At 36.9% G+C, this 17487-nt stretch overlaps 1 protein-coding gene and 1 long non-coding RNA gene across 2 annotated transcripts in view; both read right to left on the bottom strand.

The window, feature by feature from the left end:
- The window catches only part of SLC16A10 (solute carrier family 16 member 10), a 146319-nt gene that overhangs the window by 111644 nt on the left and 17188 nt on the right, over positions 1–17487 (bottom strand). The window lies entirely within an intron of this gene.
- On the bottom strand, positions 5–2139 carry LOC143685068 (uncharacterized). The gene is made up of 4 exons (XR_013176353.1): positions 2037–2139; positions 1369–1436; positions 213–286; positions 5–96 (listed from the first exon to the last, which is right to left on the bottom strand). It is a non-coding gene; the product is annotated as an uncharacterized LOC143685068 (long non-coding RNA).

The raw sequence follows: 17487 nt of genomic DNA, 5'->3' as shown, positions 1-17487 counted from the left end.
CTTAAAGGCAGTGAGATACAGCAAATACTCCTTTCAGCGCCTTGGTTCTAACTGCTTGGGACATAATCAGCAAACACCCTACAACAGTCCTTTCATCTGGTGATAAGAGAGAAAAAGTGAAGATATCTCTCTATGTTTCAGTACAAGGGTAGAAATCTTCATAACCCTATTTTAAAAGTATCTATCAGATTTCTAGGCACAATAGTACTTACTTCTGTTCAGCTTGCATAATAATTATTTTTCTTAAGGTAATCCACGACCTGATTCCTCTTTAGACATCATGTGACTAAGAATGAAAGAATAAGGGAGCAACCAGAAAATTGGCTTCAAAGAAACAATAGTAGAAGATGTATAATTTATTAAAAGCAAGACATAATGGCAGCCTATCTTATCCTTTCTGTGACATCTTTATCTTAAAAATTTTTCTTTTTATTATTAGTAAAACAATACACTCTATATTTTTAAATTCAAAGACAAAAATGGAGGCTTGAAAATGATCTACCCAAGTCCCCTCCCCAACAAAAAGCTACTGCTACAGTAAGATAGACATAAAATCCAATACTATTAGAAAATAAAATAAGATCCATTTTATGCAGGCTTTTGCAAACTTCTTTATTTGTACCTTTTAAATAAATACTTTTCATTTTATAAACCAATTGAAAGCATACAGAAAATTATAGGCACTTGTGGTGGTTAGATTCAGTTGTCAACTTGGCCAGGTGAAGGCACCTAGTTCTGTTGCTGTGGACATGAGCCAATGGTACGTGAACCTCATCTGTTGCTGATTTATATCTGCAGTTGGCTAGGAGGCATGCCTGCTGCAGTGAATGATGTTTAACTTAATTGGCTGGTGCTTAAATGAGAGCACAATGTAGCACAGCCTAAGCAGCTCGGCATTCCTCATCTCAGCACTCTCAGCTCAGCCCAGGCCTCTGGAGGTGCAGAAAGAAATCACCCCGGGGAAAGTTGTTGGAACCCAGAGGCCTGGAGAGAAGGCCAGCAGAGACCATCCTGTGCTTTCCCACATAAGAAAGAACCTCAGTGGAAAGTTAGCTGCCTTTCCTCTGAAGAACTAACAAAATAAACCCCCTTTTATTAAAAGCCAATCCATCTCTGGTGTGTTGCATTCCAGCAGCTAGCAAACTAGAACAGTACTCACCAATCACCTTGGCTTTGTTAAACTTAGCTTTTGCTATGTTTGCTTTAGATTCTTAAAAAGAAATTATAGAGTTGAAGCCTTATATATGTCCCTACTTCTTCATTCCTCTTCTTCCCTTCCCAGAGATAATATATCCTGAATTGGTTGTTTATTATTTCTGTTTTTATAGTTTTATTACATAAATGTTTCAATAAAATAGATATACCTACTTCTTTGATTCTAAGATGCCCTTCTTTTCACAATAAAACATCTCCAAAATTGGAATTTATCTTACAATCTATAAAGAAAGCATTACATCAGTTTAATGGGCAGGTCTCCTCTTGGTGTACATAAAATGATGGTGCATCTTAATATCAATACTGTCTTAAATTCTATGAACTATGGTGTATCATGCAATATGTTTTTTAAATAAAATATACATGGCATCATTATAGACATTCTGCAACTTCATCCATTCATTCAATGTTGTGTTTTGAGTTCTGTCCACATTACTACATATATGTAAACATCTTTAAATCTCTTAATTTATGGTGATACAAAACCAAAAGCCTTTTGAAACCCCAGTGTCACAAACTGAAATCTGCCCAATGCACGTAACAGCCAAAGACCTACCTCTGTCTGTCTCTCTGCTCTCCTACACACACACACACACACACACACACACACACACACACACACACACACACAGAATAAAAGCCTCAGTTACCACACGGTACTAGATTTTGCTAATGGTACATAAGAAAATTTTCATTACTGGGTCTTAAAGCCAAACTCCAGTTTTAGTTTATAAAGAGTTAAACAAAGGGCAAAAAAATAACGGAGCTAGAGTCCTGACAGCATTTTATTTTCTCTTTTCACATGATACAAAACACCGTACTGGAGGTAGATTTTATTTATTTTTTTAAAAGGTCCTCAGTGGGGGTGGTGCAACAGTGGCTCAGTGGCAAAATCTCACCCACCTGCCGGAAACCCAAGTTCGATTCCCTGTGCCTGAGTATGCAAAAAAAAAAAAAAAAAAATCAGGGAGGCATCAGTGGTCTTTTCAGCAAACACACATGAACACACACACAAAGAATCCTTACCTTTGGGAATCAAACAATATACTGCAATTGCTCTTATATGGATGTCTTACATTGCTAATTAATTCTACCTGTATTTTTCTCCTTCATTTCCATTTAACCATAATATACTTCACAAAAAGAACACTTTAATACCAGTTAACAGATATGTCCATATTTACTCATATTTGTGTTCATGGACTTACTAATAAATGTTAAGCATCAAGGAAAAAACAGACCTCCTAAATTATTTAACTTATTAATATGTAATATATATCTTTTAAAAGGTAATATTTTAAGCTCCAATATAATTTTATTTAATATAAGGTAACAGAACCAAATGGTCCCAAATCATTTTATTGGCTTTTCTTTCTCCAAAGCATTACAGTAAACCACATAATTTGCTGGGGGATGGTTTTTTTTTTCATTTCTTTTAGCATTCTACAACTAAAATTTCTGTTACCTGCTGATATATTTGAAGTTTGTTCAAACACAAATTATTGGAATTCTTTCAACTCTCAAATTTGATTAACTCACTTTCTGTCAAGTTATCCTAATTAACCTACAGCCTTCAAACTTTAGGATTACTGCTGCCAATTCAGTATAACTATGTGTTTAATACACATTCTGCTCTAATACCCTCCAAAGTGAAATTACAAATATAAACCCTTTTTTATTTCAACTAATTAACTAGACATTGGAATGTGCTATGCCCTATAATCTGTATTAATATGTGAATCCAAGTTTTGCCTACTTCATATGAAGCATTCAGAAAGAACTTAGTAAGCAAAAATAATTCTCCTTTCTGGTTCAAAAATCCTTCACTTAATGCCTACTATGTGCCAAGCATTATGTTGAGTAGTACAGATATAACTATAAACAAGACAAGACATAGCCCCTGCCCTCATGGACCTATATGTCTATTTAGGGATATTAATGGATATTAACAAATAACCACAACTTAATAGCTTAAAAAAATCACCCCATAATGTGTGCCACGCACAACACTTGTCAAAGTTAAGCCGAGTACATTCTGTAATCAATGCCTCAATTTCAAAAGTACAAATACTATACCCAGCAAAGGACTTTGTTGAGTTTATAGATTAGGAGCACTACAAAGGGTGGAGAAATGATAAAGTCATGCCTCAAATTAAAATCATATTTGGTTGTGTAATCAACTTCAAAAACACACGAGTACTTTCAGGCCTCAGAATAGTGATAACAAAAGGTAAAGAGGAAGGCTTATAATGCATAGGTGAAAACAGAGAACACGAAATTACTTTCTTGGGCTCTCTTCTAAACCTTATATCGATTGTACAGTTTATCCTCCCTAGTCGCATATCAAGCAGTGGAGTTCACCCCTGAGGAAAGAAAAAACCACAATCTTGGAAAGTGGTTTCACTACAAATTCTTGGTTTCTGATCTTGATTGGGTTCTCAAAACTGTTATCAGTCCTTTCACTTATTACTATTCAGCTTCCAAACCATTTCCCATTCCCTTGAAATCAGACACTCAACCCCATACACTATGATCAACAAAGGACCTCTTTTGTAGCTTCCTGCTCCTCACCAAACCAACCTATATTTGTTCCCTTTCTTTCCTTCTCTCCAGGTCCTGAATAGGTAGTGTTCCTGTCATACCCCTCAGTAGGCTACAGGGAATACATATTCAATAAAATAATTTGCCTTATAAACATTCAAAAAAGGTATAAGAAATATTTAATATTAAAAATGAGCTTCTGGCTATTATTAAGTGAAAGTAGCAAGTGCAGAATTCTATGTATGGTCTGCTGTATTTTATGTATGGCTATCAATGGGTCTCCAGGATTATTATGTGTAGAAAACAAGGTGCTGAAGAGTATATGCAATATTTTTTTCAGAAAAGGAAGGAAAATATATATTTGCTCATATTTTTCAAAAGATGAAAGAGTAAATGAAAAGTGAATAAAAATCCTTACCTAAAAGGAAGGATGGGGCAGAATTAAGAAACCAGACCTGAATATATCTTGTTCTACAGTGCGGATTGTGGAACACTGTAGATGAGTTCTGCCATTATAAAAAAATTAAAGGTTAGCTGAATGTGAGAATGATGGAGGGAGGAGGCCTGGGGGCACAAATGAAATCAGAAGGAAAGATAGATGATAAAGACTGAGCTGGTATAATCTAGGAATGCCTAGAGTGTATAATGATAATGACTAAATGTACAAATTAAAAAATGTTTTTGCACGAGGAAGAACAAAGGAATGTCAATATTGCAGGGTGTTGAAAATAGATGGTAATTCATATTTCTAAACTTTAACTTATGTGTGAGATTAAAGCAAAAAACGTTTATTTGGTACAAAATTTATATCTTGACTAGCACATTTCCTAATATAACTTATGTGGACAGTTTAATTGAACACCATAAGTACATGGAACCTTGAATAGGGCATGAGATTTTGTAGGTTTGTCCAGAGTAATGCCCTGATAAATCTCAGAGTGATTTGAGCAGTGAATAAAAAAGTATTTGCAAAGTCCTCTTGGGGGAATGGAAAGAAAGAGGGAAAATTCAACTTCCCCAAGTGGAGAATTCTTGATATTCTCACAACCAGTGGGGACAACCAAAGCCATAGGCTGGGCCCTCAATCTTGGGGTTTGTTCATATGAAACTTAACCCTGCAGAGGATAGGCTAAAACTACTTAAAATTAGGCCAAAGAGTCACCCCCAGAGAATCTCTTTTGTTGCTCAGATGTGGCCTCTCTCTCTTAGCCAACATGACAAGCAAACTCACTGCCCTCCCCCTCTCTACATGGGACATGACTCCCAGGGGTGTGGACCTTCCTGGCAATGTGGGACAGAAATCCTAGAATGAGCTGGGACTCAGCATCAAGGGATTGAGAAAACCTTCTCGACCAAAAGGGGAAAGAGAGAAATGACACAAAATAAAGTGTCAAGGGCTGAGAGATTCCAAACAGAGTTGAGAGGTTATCCTGGAGGTTATTCTTATGCATTATACAGATATCACCTTTTTAGTTAAGGTGTAATGGAGAGGTTGGAGGGAACTACCTGAAAATGTAGAGCTGTGTTCCAGTAGCCATGTTTCTTGAAGATGAGTGTATAATGATATAGCTTTCACAATGTGACTATGTGATTATGAAAACCTTGTGTCTGATGCTCCTTTTATCTACCTTATTGACAGACAAGTAAAACATATGGATTAAAAATAAATAAATAATAGGGGGAACAAATAATAAAATAAATTTAGTAGATTGAAATGCTGGTGATCAGTGAGGGTGAGGAGTAAGGGGTATGGTATGTATGAATTTTTTTATTTTTTATTTCCTTTTCTGGATTGATGCAAATGTTCTGAGAGGTGATTGTGGTAGTGAATATACAACTATGTGATGATATTGTGAGTTATTGTTTATATACCAAGAATGGAATGATAACATGGCAAAAATGTTCATGTTTGCATGTTAAGTTTAAAAAAAATTTTTTTTAATTAAATGTTTAAAAAGAGCAATCCTTAAAGATTGAGAACAAAACAGAACAAAAGAAACTGTGTATCAAGAAGAATTATTCACTGCTTTACAACATAGTCCCAATGGGATCTATCCTACAGATAAAAAGAGCTACAAGGAAATCCTAAATTGTATTTGGTAAACATATTGTTATTAATAATGCTGTTGTCATTTTGAACCAAAAAAAAATAAATGGACAATTATGTCAAAAAAGTGCAAAACATCTATCTGATGAAGAACTCAAAAGTAGGATATATACAAATCCATATAACTCTAATAATATAAACAACCCAATTTTAAAAATGGACAAAAGACCTGAATAGACATTTCACTAAAAAACAGATATAAATAACACATGAAAAGGTATTCAACATCAATGTCATTAGGTAATGCAAATTAACACCATAAGATACCAACACAAACCCATAAGAATGGCACAAATCAAAATCAACAAAGACAACAAAACCAAAAAGAAAAAGACAATATCAAGTGTTGCTGCAGATGTGAAGCAACTGAAACTCTCACACACTGCTCATAAGGGTATAAAATGGTACAGCCACTTAAGAACAAAGTTTGGAAATTTCTTACAAAGTTAAAACATGCACTTACCATACAACCCAGCAATCACACTCCTATGTATTTATTCAAGAGAAATGAAAATATATGTCCAGGTAAAAACTTGTACACAAATGTTCATAGAAGATTTATTAGAAGAATCCCAAACTGGAAACAATACAAGTGTTCATTAACAGGTGAACTGATTAAAAAAATTATGGTGTAGGCATACAGTGGAATCCTACTCAGCCATAAAAAGAATAAACTACCGATACGTGAAATGACATGGATGAATCTCAAAAGCATCATGTTGAGTGAAATTAGTCAGACACAACAGAAAACATGTATGATTCCAGTTATACACAATTTTAGAAAGGGCAATAGAGTGACAGAAAGCAGACTGATGCTTGCCAGAGGCCAGGGTGTGGGGGAAGAAGAACGACTGCAAAGGGTCACAATGGAACTTTGGGGGGCGACAGAAATACTCTATATCATGATTATGATGGTGGTTACATGCCTGCCTGTATACATTTGTCAGAACTTAAACTGTATACTTAAATTTCATCTATCTTATTGTATGTAAATTATCCCTCATTAAGTTGACCTTCAAAAACTGAAATTTTTAACCTTTAAAATGTATCCTGTTTAAGACTCTCAAATTTACATTCATAGTTTCTATTTTAGTTCTAAGGTGACTCAACCTGTGCTGGTTTGAAATTACATGTCCCAGAAAAGCTATGTTTTCTTTCCTAATCCAATATCGTGGGGGTAGACTATTGTTTAGAGTGGAGACTTTGATTGGATTGTTTCCATGGAGATGTGACACATCCAATTGTGGGTGTGACCTTTTGATTTGATGGAGATATGACTCCATCTATTCAAAATGAGGTTTTATTTTTGCTAATTTTTTTATTAATATAACAACACAAAAACACAAACATTCTTAACATACAAACATTCCATACATGGTATACAATCAGTGGCTCACAAAATCACCACATAGTTGTGTATGCATCACCATGATCTATTTTTTAGAACATCTGCACACTTCAGAAAAAGTAAAAAGAAAACACTCATGCATACCATACCCCTCACCTCTCCCTCTTGTTATCCACTAGCATTTCCATCTACCAATTTATTCTAACCTTTGCTCTCCTTATTATTAATTTTTTATCCATATTTTTTACTCATCTATCCATACCATGGATAAAAGGAGCATCAATCACAAGGTTTTCACAATCATACAGTCACACTGCAAAAGCTATATCATTATGTAATCATCTTCAAGAAACAAGGCTATTGGAACACAACTCTACAGTTCAGGTACTTCCCTCTAGCCACTCCAATACAACATACACTAAAAAAGGGGACATCCATATACTGTATAAGAATAACCTCTTGAGTCTGTTTGAAATCTCACAACCACTGACATCTTATTTTGTCTCATTTCTCTCCTCCCCCTTTTGGTCAAGAGGGTTTTCTCAATCCCTTGATACTGGATCCTGTTTCATCACAGGATTTCTGTCCCACATTGCCAGGGAGGTTCAAGGTGAGTCTCGATTAGTTTACCAGAGTCCTTTAAAGGGGGAAACATTTTGTAGAAAGCTCAGAGCCAACAGAGAGAGCAGATGCCTAGACAGACACTTGGAGATGCACTGCCCAGGAGACATCGCCAGGTGCCTTCCCATGAGATGCTAAGCAAGTCAGAACCCAGATTGTGTCCCGGAGGAGCTAAGCGAAGGCCTGCAGATGCTTAGAGAGGAAGCCACTGGCATCAGAAACTGGAAGCACAGGAACCAGGAACAAGGACTAGCAGACACCAGCCTTCTGCCTTCCCATGTGACAGACAGCAGCTTTTCTTGAGTCAAGGTATCTTTCTTGATGCCTTAGTTTGGACATTTTTATGGCCTTAGAACTATAAATTTGTAACTTAATAAATTCCCTTTATACATTTACATATGATACTATTGCTGGTATGACGTGTTCTGGCAGCTTTAGCAAACGAAAACGCAACCCCATATACAAGAATCCATTTCTTGTAATAACACAAATCCTTCTGTACTGATTGGAGACAGTACTTAGCAGAATTGTTTTATTTCCAGAAATGTTATCGAGGCATCAATGTACAATGTTAATAAGTGAATTTTGGTATTACCATTTGAATATCAAAATGGCATTGTTTCAATTGTGACAAGTAAGCAGTGGATCTCTGATTCCACCCACATAGCAATCTAAATTACTGTAAAAAAAATTGGTAATCTCTTGAGTGAAGTATTCAAACCCCAAAAAAGTAAGCACTGGTCTACCTTTGAGACACTGTACTCATATGGAAATTGCAGGGTAAGAATTTCCTCTCTTCTTTATTTGTTTAGGATTGAAATTTACACTTTTCTTTGTCCCCACCCCAACCCCAACTTCTAAATAATATGGTATTTAAAGTTGACTCCTTCAAAATATTTACTTATATAAATGGAATTACTGTCACCAAAAGACCAAATTCATAGTCAAACCAATTTTACAACTTTAACTTGTCTAATTCTAGTAATCAAAAAAAAAAAAAACAAAAAAATACATATGCAGATTGCAAGCCTTTAAGTATTAAGGCATTTTCAATAAACTTCATTTAGGAGGACTCTAACACCTGTCTTAAAACATGGTACAAGATAGTGTATTAATGCATTTTTCCATACATTTTCAAGAGTTATAGAATGATCACACTACAATGCAGGGGAAGGAGAAGGGTTAAGAAGTAATTTCCATTCACTTATTATTAGACTTAGACAAGCTGATCAATTTTGACAGTTCTACTAACTCACTGACTCACTTTCCAAAAAACTAGGGCTATTTCCAGCTCAATGGAGTAACTATCCAAAGATTAATGACCAATGACTAATTTATCCTCTTAAGCAACCATAAATAATGCCATTTTTCCATAACCCAGTCTCAGCTGCCACCAGAACTCTAAGCTATCATGATGAATTAAAGAAGACAGATTAATTGGATTAAGCTTACTTTTACCAGATTTTTTTTTCTAAAGAGGAAAGTGTGCCTTCTTTTTTTCTTTATTAGAGAAGCTGTGGGTTTATAAAACAATCATGCATAAAATACAGGATTCCCATGCACCATCCTATTATTAGTACCTTGTACTGGTGTGGAACATTTGTTACAATCAATTATAGCACAGTTTTATAATTATACTAGTAACTCAAGTCCATGGTTTAACTTAGGGTCCACTGTTTTGTAGTGTAGTTCCATGGATTTTTAAAAATGTTTACTCAGTTACCATATACACAATCTAACATTTCCTCTTTTAATCAAATTCAGATATACATTTCAATGCTGTTAATTATGTTTACAATGTTGTGTTGCTATCATCACCACCATCCATTACCAAAGCATTTCTATCATTCTAAATAGGAATCCCTCTACGTTTTAAGCCTTAACATCCCATTCTTTATCCCTACTCTATCCTCTGGTAACCTTTATTCTAGATTCTGACTCTATGATTTTGCTTATTCTAATGATTTCAAATCAGTGAGATCATATTTGTCCTTTTGTATCTGGCTTATTTCATTCAATGTGATGTCCTCAAGGTTCATTATGTTGTCACATGTATCATGATTTCATTCCTCTTTACAGCTGAATAATATTCCATTGTATGTATATACCACATTTTATTTATCCATTCATTGATCAGTAGACACTTGGGTTGCTTCCATCTTTTCCCAATTGTGAACAAGGCTGCTGTGAACACTGGTGTGCAAATAAGAGGCTGCCTTTTAAGTGGCTTAAAATTTTTTCCTGCTCAAAGTTACAATGAACATAGCTGATTATAAAAGCAATACACAACAGATGAATACTAGATTACAGAAAACAGTGTGTTTTGAATAACCAAATAAATCAATACCAAAATTTACATTGCTCTTTTGTAATCCCTGGCTTTTGTTATTTTCAAATCTCTTTCTTTCTGGGTGTGTTGGCATAGGCCTTAAAAGATTATATAGCTTGTATTTCTGAAACTCTGAGAACAAAAAAAGTTCCTAGTTGAACTTCCCTTTTCCTGCCTTCCTCATAATCTTTAGAAATCAAATTTACTAATCAGCAAACCAATACTGCAATTCATCCCAGTAAGCACAATAGTAGACAACATGTTCAAAATACTACTTTAAACCCTTATATAGCCGATTTAATACAGAATTTATAAATGATGCCAAATGATAATAAAAGACAAAACAGTTACTGGAAGGATAGGGGTGTCTTGGCTTACAAAAACAGGCAGATATCCTCTTCTTGCATAACTATCAGTTCCCTGCATCCACCCCCTGCTTTTACTGGTCCTTCCTCCAGGGTCACTGCACTTCCAGCACCTTCAAATGGGCTTCAGTCACGGGACAGCATAACAGGTAGGCCAGCAGCACCCTCAAACAGATGCCGCTGCCAACCTGCTCGCGTCACAACGGGGTCTGATGTGCCCGCGTGCACTGTGCTTTTAAAACCACTTTTACATTCTAGTATCTTACACGAGTTTCGCTGTGACACAGTGTGGCAGGAAACTAAGGCAAAATACACTGGTGTGTGGCCAGACAGCTAGCTCATATCTGAATTAAGACTGAGCCCACTGCTGGCCAGGAAGCATCTCAAGATGACACTTCCTCTCCGCGCCAACCCTAATGCAAACGTTACACACACACACACACACACACACACACACACACACACACAGAAAGACACCCAAGTATTGCTTTTTAACAAACTGTTCAATATTTCACCCTAATCCTAGTCAACAGAGAACTTAATTTCATTTATTCCAGCTTTCTGGTGGCTCTCTAGCCAATATTTTTTAAAAGGGTACAGGCTACACTTAAGAGTTAACTGTTTTCATTACAAATTGTGAATAAAGTAGCTAACAGTTACTAAACTTTGTAAAGGCTAACTACAAGATAACATCATCTGCCCCTTGGACAGGTTTTCCACCACCGGCAATGCTTCAGATTTAAATTTGAAATACATAAAAAGTTGACATAATTCTAAGCTATTTTCATAATCTCCTGGTCTAGAACATCCTGAAATAAGCCTTCCAAACTGGATCTACTACACCATGAGTGGAAAAAAGAGTAATCTGCCAATAGTTTTAGGTACTGTAAAATTAAAGGAGAAAAAAATAAATAGGTTTTAGGATTATGTTTTGGAAAGACTTAAGACAGAGATAGTCAAAAACACAATTTTAGCCTTTGGAAAGATGCAAATCTTAGAGAAAATACAGAATGACATTTTTATTATTTAGGTATGATGATTTCAACAGAAGCTAATTGAACTATTTAGGAGCAGCCCCTAGGTCTGCTCCAGAAATTTCTTGGTTTCTGTTAACGACATCATGTAACTCTTAGAGACTTCATGATTGTTCCCAAAGTTTTACCTCTGCCTTCAGCTTTTCACTCCTAGCTCCAGGTTGGATTTCCAATTATCCACTAAAACTGGATTCAGGCTTTCCCTGTCAACTTCTTCTCCTGATACACTACTGTTCCTGTCAATGGCCCTACACAGGATTCTTTACAGAATATGTTGGGCACAATGCAAAATGAAAATGTGGGGTCCCCTGATCAAAATCATTAAGAATTTCAAGACAGAGACAGCAGAGCATTATACCAACGTGGAGCCCTTCGCTACTGCACAGGTGCCTACCTAGAAAGCTGGCCCCACTATCAGCTCCAGATGTAGGCACCATCTGCTTCTATGTTCTCTACTGCTGTCCATGCCCAGTCATGTGCCAGGAGTCCTCAGTCTGTCCCCTGACATGTTTACATCTGTCCCTCCCCGTTTCTACTGCTGTCCATCCTGGCTTTTGGCCAGGAACTTCATAATCAGTGTCCCTCCTATTTCTGTCCCTCTCCAACCCACTCAGCTTTCTGAAGTACTACTTCAGTCACTAATCCTCCTCTTCAGAAACCCTCAGTATGCCCCCATTGCCTGTCCATTAAATGTCCAAACTTAACTCTACATTCAAATTTTCCATTCTCTGGCTCCACCATTCTTTTCCAGCCTTTTCTTCTGCTGCTTTTGTCTATGCATCTGGGCCAAACCAAACTCCTTGCAATTCACCTAATACACCCAGAGTGTAGTCAAGTAAAGGGATCTGTGTCTGGGAATAAGCAATGTAAATTCAAATCCAGCCCACTACATACTAACCCCAATGGCCATCTAAAACACGGGGATCGTAATAGTTACCTAATCCATAACAGGATTACTGGATGATAAAACAAGACAGCACAGATTAAAGAACACGGGAAAGCACAGTAGAAACATTCATTATTAGAACAGCCTCCTAGCCCTTGCCCAGGCCTTGTGCCCTGACCTGGAATACGCTTCTCTGCTGAGGAAAATCTATCAATCCTTGAAAGCCAACTCAAAAGCTACTTCCCCAAAGCCTTCCCTGATCAACTCAGTCATTTTGCCTTCTCCTAAAGTCCTATACTTTATTTAGATTGCATGTAGCATTTAAGGCATATTGTCTTAAGAGTTATTTATGTACATATCACTATGTCTCCCGCATAACCTCTCAGGGGCATGGAGTAAGTCAAATTCATTTGTTTCTTGTATAACTCTAGTACACAGCTTGTGCTCATTAAGTTAAATGATTATTAAAGCCTCTTAAAAAAAAATAAATTAAAGCGCCATCCAAGAGAACTGGCCTGGGTCCAGAGGAGATTAAGACCCAAACAGTGGTAAGATGACAGCACAGAAACAGAATGAGATAGACTGCTCTCGCAGACTCCGCCTCTGAAGGATGAGATGTCACCTGGAAGAGTCACAACATCCCCGTGACCACATCTCCAGATGGTTAATTAGTAACTCCAACCCCCACCCCCAAGAAAGGCCTTGATCAACACCTAGGCTGAGAGAGCCGAGGAGAGGGAACAAGGGTGCCCCCTAACCGCCAACGTGTGTCAGGTGAGACTCTAGGGCCAAGGAGAACCTCGGGCCTTCCTGTCATTCCCGCCTTTGGTAAAGAAGGTTTACTCTATGTATTATTCACTGCAATATGTCCTTTCATTTTTCCAGAACTTTTTCTATAATCTCCAAGTCATTGGTTGCTCAAAGGGCTCACCAAATGGAAAATCACATACCCCTATAAGCAATGAAATACAATTTAAAACTAATTAAAAAGTATCATCGGCACTTGTCAAACTAGCAAATATTAAAAAAAACAAAACAAAACAAAACACTGTTAGGGCTTTCAGGAAGCCAGTTTATTGCTGACGGCACTATGAACTGGCTCAAGTTTTCTGAAGAACAATCTGGCAATGTGTAACAAGAGATATAAAAATCTTCTTATCCTTTGAACCAGTGATACCCCAAGGGAGTGATCCGAAAAAGGGGGAGAAAACAATTTGTTCAAAGTAGTATACAGATATGCTACTTATATTGCATAACGCTGCCTGTGACACAAACACCCAGTAAAGGAGGCCTGAGTAACCTCAAGTGAACAATATGGTAGAATACCACACTTTCTAAAAATATTCAGCAAGTGCACTATGTGCTACACAAAATGTACCTGAATAAGAATGTTAACTGAGAAACAGAGAGTAAAAGTAAATATCTACATTTAAATCTACAACTCCTTGTTTGCCATTCTGAAATCCCAAACCCAAAGTTCTTTTGTAAGATACTATGGACACACACATGGAAACAAAACCTGATTTGAACTGACAAAAGGCAATTTATGGTTTCTATTTATCCAAATTACTCTCAATAACCATACATTCTACTGCAGAAATATCAATGTATTTTATTAGAATGCTGCCTCAGTCTCCTCTAAGGGTGTTAAAAATATATAGTCGTAGATACTAGGTTACTTTGGAATGGCTTTTTTTTTTTTTTGGCATGGGCCGGCACCGGGAATCGAACCCAGGTCTCCGGCATGGCAGGAGAGAACTCTGCCTGCTGAGCCACCGTGACCCGCCCAACAATAGGTTACTTTGGAAAAGAAAAAAAAAAGTCTGGACTCCAAAACTTGTATGGCCCCAAGAGTTACAGTTAAGGGATTGCGGATTTGTCCATACATATGTAAAAACTGATTACATCTATACATATGTAAAAGCATATGTATATATGTGTCAGTAAGTTTAAAGTGCAAGGGTTAAAGTTCAATGTTCCTTGGCTATTGAAAGAATTCTTGAAAAGTATATTCTTTCAGGAAAGCTAACCTCCTTAATTGCAACTCTGCAGGAGTGAAAGAGACAAATAACTGTAGCTCAACCAAATCCTTCTCCAAATAATTACAAACCAATAAAAACTAAACCTATTACATTTCATTTTGCTTAGATTCTAATACATTTCTATTGAAGATTTCACAGCATTTCTGGAAAAGGGTCTGTTTTCAGTTCTACTGGGTAACATTTACAGGCCCAAATCTATTGGAAGAAATGATAAAGTCTTGTGTTTTATAAAGATTGTTCCAGGTGACCCTTAAATAGATTGATCTAAAATGTAAATTATTTAAAAGCATTACTGTTCTAGTTTGCTATCTGCTGGAATGCAACACACCAGAGACAGATTGGTTTTTAATAAAAGGGGATTTATTTTGTTATTTCTTCAGAGGAAAGGCAGCTTAACTTTCATCTGAGGTTCTTTCTTACGTGGGAAGGCACAGGATGCTCTCTGCTGGCCTTCTCTCCAGGTCTCTGGGTTCCAACAACTTTTCCCAGGGTGATTTCTCTCTGCATCTCCAAAGGCCTGGGCTGAGCTGAGAGTGCTGAGGTGAGGAATGCTGAGCTGCTTGGGCTGTGCTATATTGCGCTCTCTCATTTAAACACCAGCCAATTAAGTCAAACATCATTCACTGCAGCAGGCCTACCTCCTAGCCGACTGCAGATGTAATGAGCAACAGATGAGGTTCACGTACCATTGGCTCATGTCCACAGCAACAGAACTAGGTGCTTTCACCTGGCCAAGTTGACAACTGAATCTAACTACCACAATTACTCTAACTCTTTTAGTTGAAATGAACATTTAACGCAACTATTTTTTATACCGGCAAAGACCTTCTGAGTTTTTTTTCTGGTGACAAGCAACAAAATGTGGGGAAAATCATCTATTTGCCCTTGTTCCCAATCCAAGTAGCCTGTGCACCAGAGATATTTAAGGACCACCAAAATAAGATTTTACATAATCTTCTACAATGATCAATTCTGGATTTAATGTTTCCTATGGAATTATATGCAAAAACACAAATATCATCTCATATCTGACCCTTCTCTCCTCTTCTGCCCCCAAAAAGAAAAATCACTGAGCATTTACTATGTGGTCTCTGGCTAGGACTACAGTGTTAGCACCGCGTGATCCAACCCAATGACTGTGCATTTGATAGTAATGGTCTCCATTTCAATCCCAAACCAAAATATAATAAAAGAATCTGATCTTATTTAAAGTCAGATTCCGTACCAGTTCCAGCATATTCCCCATAGAATACTTCTCTCCCAATAAAAGATAAAACATAACATCTACAATAAAAAATCCACACATCTAGTATTTATTTCTACAAAACCGCTTATTCTTAGGGGCAAGTTCAGTATTACAGTCATTAAAGTTAATATTTCTAGTGGAAGATTAGAAGAAGAAACCCAAAAACCCATCAGGAGTAACTTCCTGAGGGGTTCTGCTGTCAAAATTTGGGTGTGACATTACTATAGGTCAACAGCAACTCCCTGCCCCACTAAAACATCAATTAACTTTGTGGAATGTCCTTGTTCAAACAACCATTGATAAAAGTGAATCCTTTGAGACTGTACCATTTGAAATTGCAACATGACGTCTAAACTAATAAAAAGGATAATTAGGCAAGATGAAAAGGTTTTTACTATTAAAAACAGTCACCATACTAACCCACTTAGCTCAGTATCTACCCAGAAAAGTCAGTAAATATTTCCACTTAATTAGTAGTTTTCTATTTTATCAAGCATATCTCAGAATTGGTTTTTAGATGCAGTCTTAGCACATTACAAGAATAAATTTTGGCTTTCTAAACACAGGCAGAAAACTGTTAATGCAACATAATCTTTAGCAAAAAATGGGTACTGCTGAACTGCACACCAATGCATCTCTCCCTGACTTTTATCCATCAACTTAAAGGTTGACATTTTGTTTAGATTTAACTACCTATATTTGTCTGTAAAGTTGCCAGAATGCAATATATCAGAAATGGAACAGCTTTTTAAAAAGGGTATTTAACAAGCTACAAGTTTACAGTCCTAATGCCGAGAGAATGTCCAAATTAAGGCACCATCAAGGACACCTTCATCCAAGAAAGGCTGATGCCATTCAGAACACCTTTGTCAGATGAGAAGGCATGTGCGGGCATCTGCTGGTCCCTTGCTCCTGGGTTATGTTGATTTCAGTTTCTGATGCCAGTGGTTTCCTCTCTAGGTGTCTGTGGGCACTCACTTAGCTGCTCTGGGACAAAACTCTGGGCTTCAACTCTTAGCTTAGCATCTTCCAGGGTTGGAAATTTATCCTCTTCAGGTTCTGGCTATTTCTGTGAGTCCTTGCTTAGCACTTGTGCTACTTCTGTCTCAATTTCCAAAGGTGTCTATATCGGCTCTGCTCTTTCTCCAAAACGTTTCCTCTTTTAAAGGATTCCAGTAAACTAATCAAGACCCACCTTGAACAGGTGGAGTCACATCTCCACCCAATCAAAAGGCCATACCCACAATTGGAGGTGTCACATCTCCATGGAGATAATTTAATCAAAAGTTTCCACTCTACAATATTAAATCAGATTAAAAGAAACAGCTGCCCCCCACAAGACTGGATGAGGATTAAAACATGGTTTCTCTAGGGTACATAATAACTTCAAACCAGCACATTATCCTGTGATGGAAACACATGCCTTGAACTGAATATAATACTCTTTAATTCAGAGATTCTCAAATGGGGGGGTTAGAATGGGGTATGGTACAGTTCTCATCAAGAGGGGCCTGTCAGAAGTTCCAGAGGGGTACAAGCAGTTCAAAAAAGCATGTTCAATATAATTTTGTATTAAAAAAAACAAAAACAAAAAGAATCCCAATTCTTTCCATAAAAAATAAAGTTTGACAAAATCTTGGCAGTTAGATAAACACAGAAGCATGGCTTTATCTTCTGAATAACAGCAATTCTCACTCAAAAGGAAAATAAACTCCCATTGGAGGTACGTAAGTTTCAGATTTTCGAGAATCAT

The sequence above is a fragment of the Tamandua tetradactyla genome, chromosome 5 (genome assembly GCF_023851605.1).
Source record: "Tamandua tetradactyla isolate mTamTet1 chromosome 5, mTamTet1.pri, whole genome shotgun sequence".
In the NCBI taxonomy this organism is placed as follows: domain Eukaryota; kingdom Metazoa; phylum Chordata; class Mammalia; order Pilosa; family Myrmecophagidae; genus Tamandua; species Tamandua tetradactyla.
The sequence above is the reverse complement of the archived record's forward strand: the minus strand, read 5'-3'. Positions and strand labels throughout refer to the sequence as shown.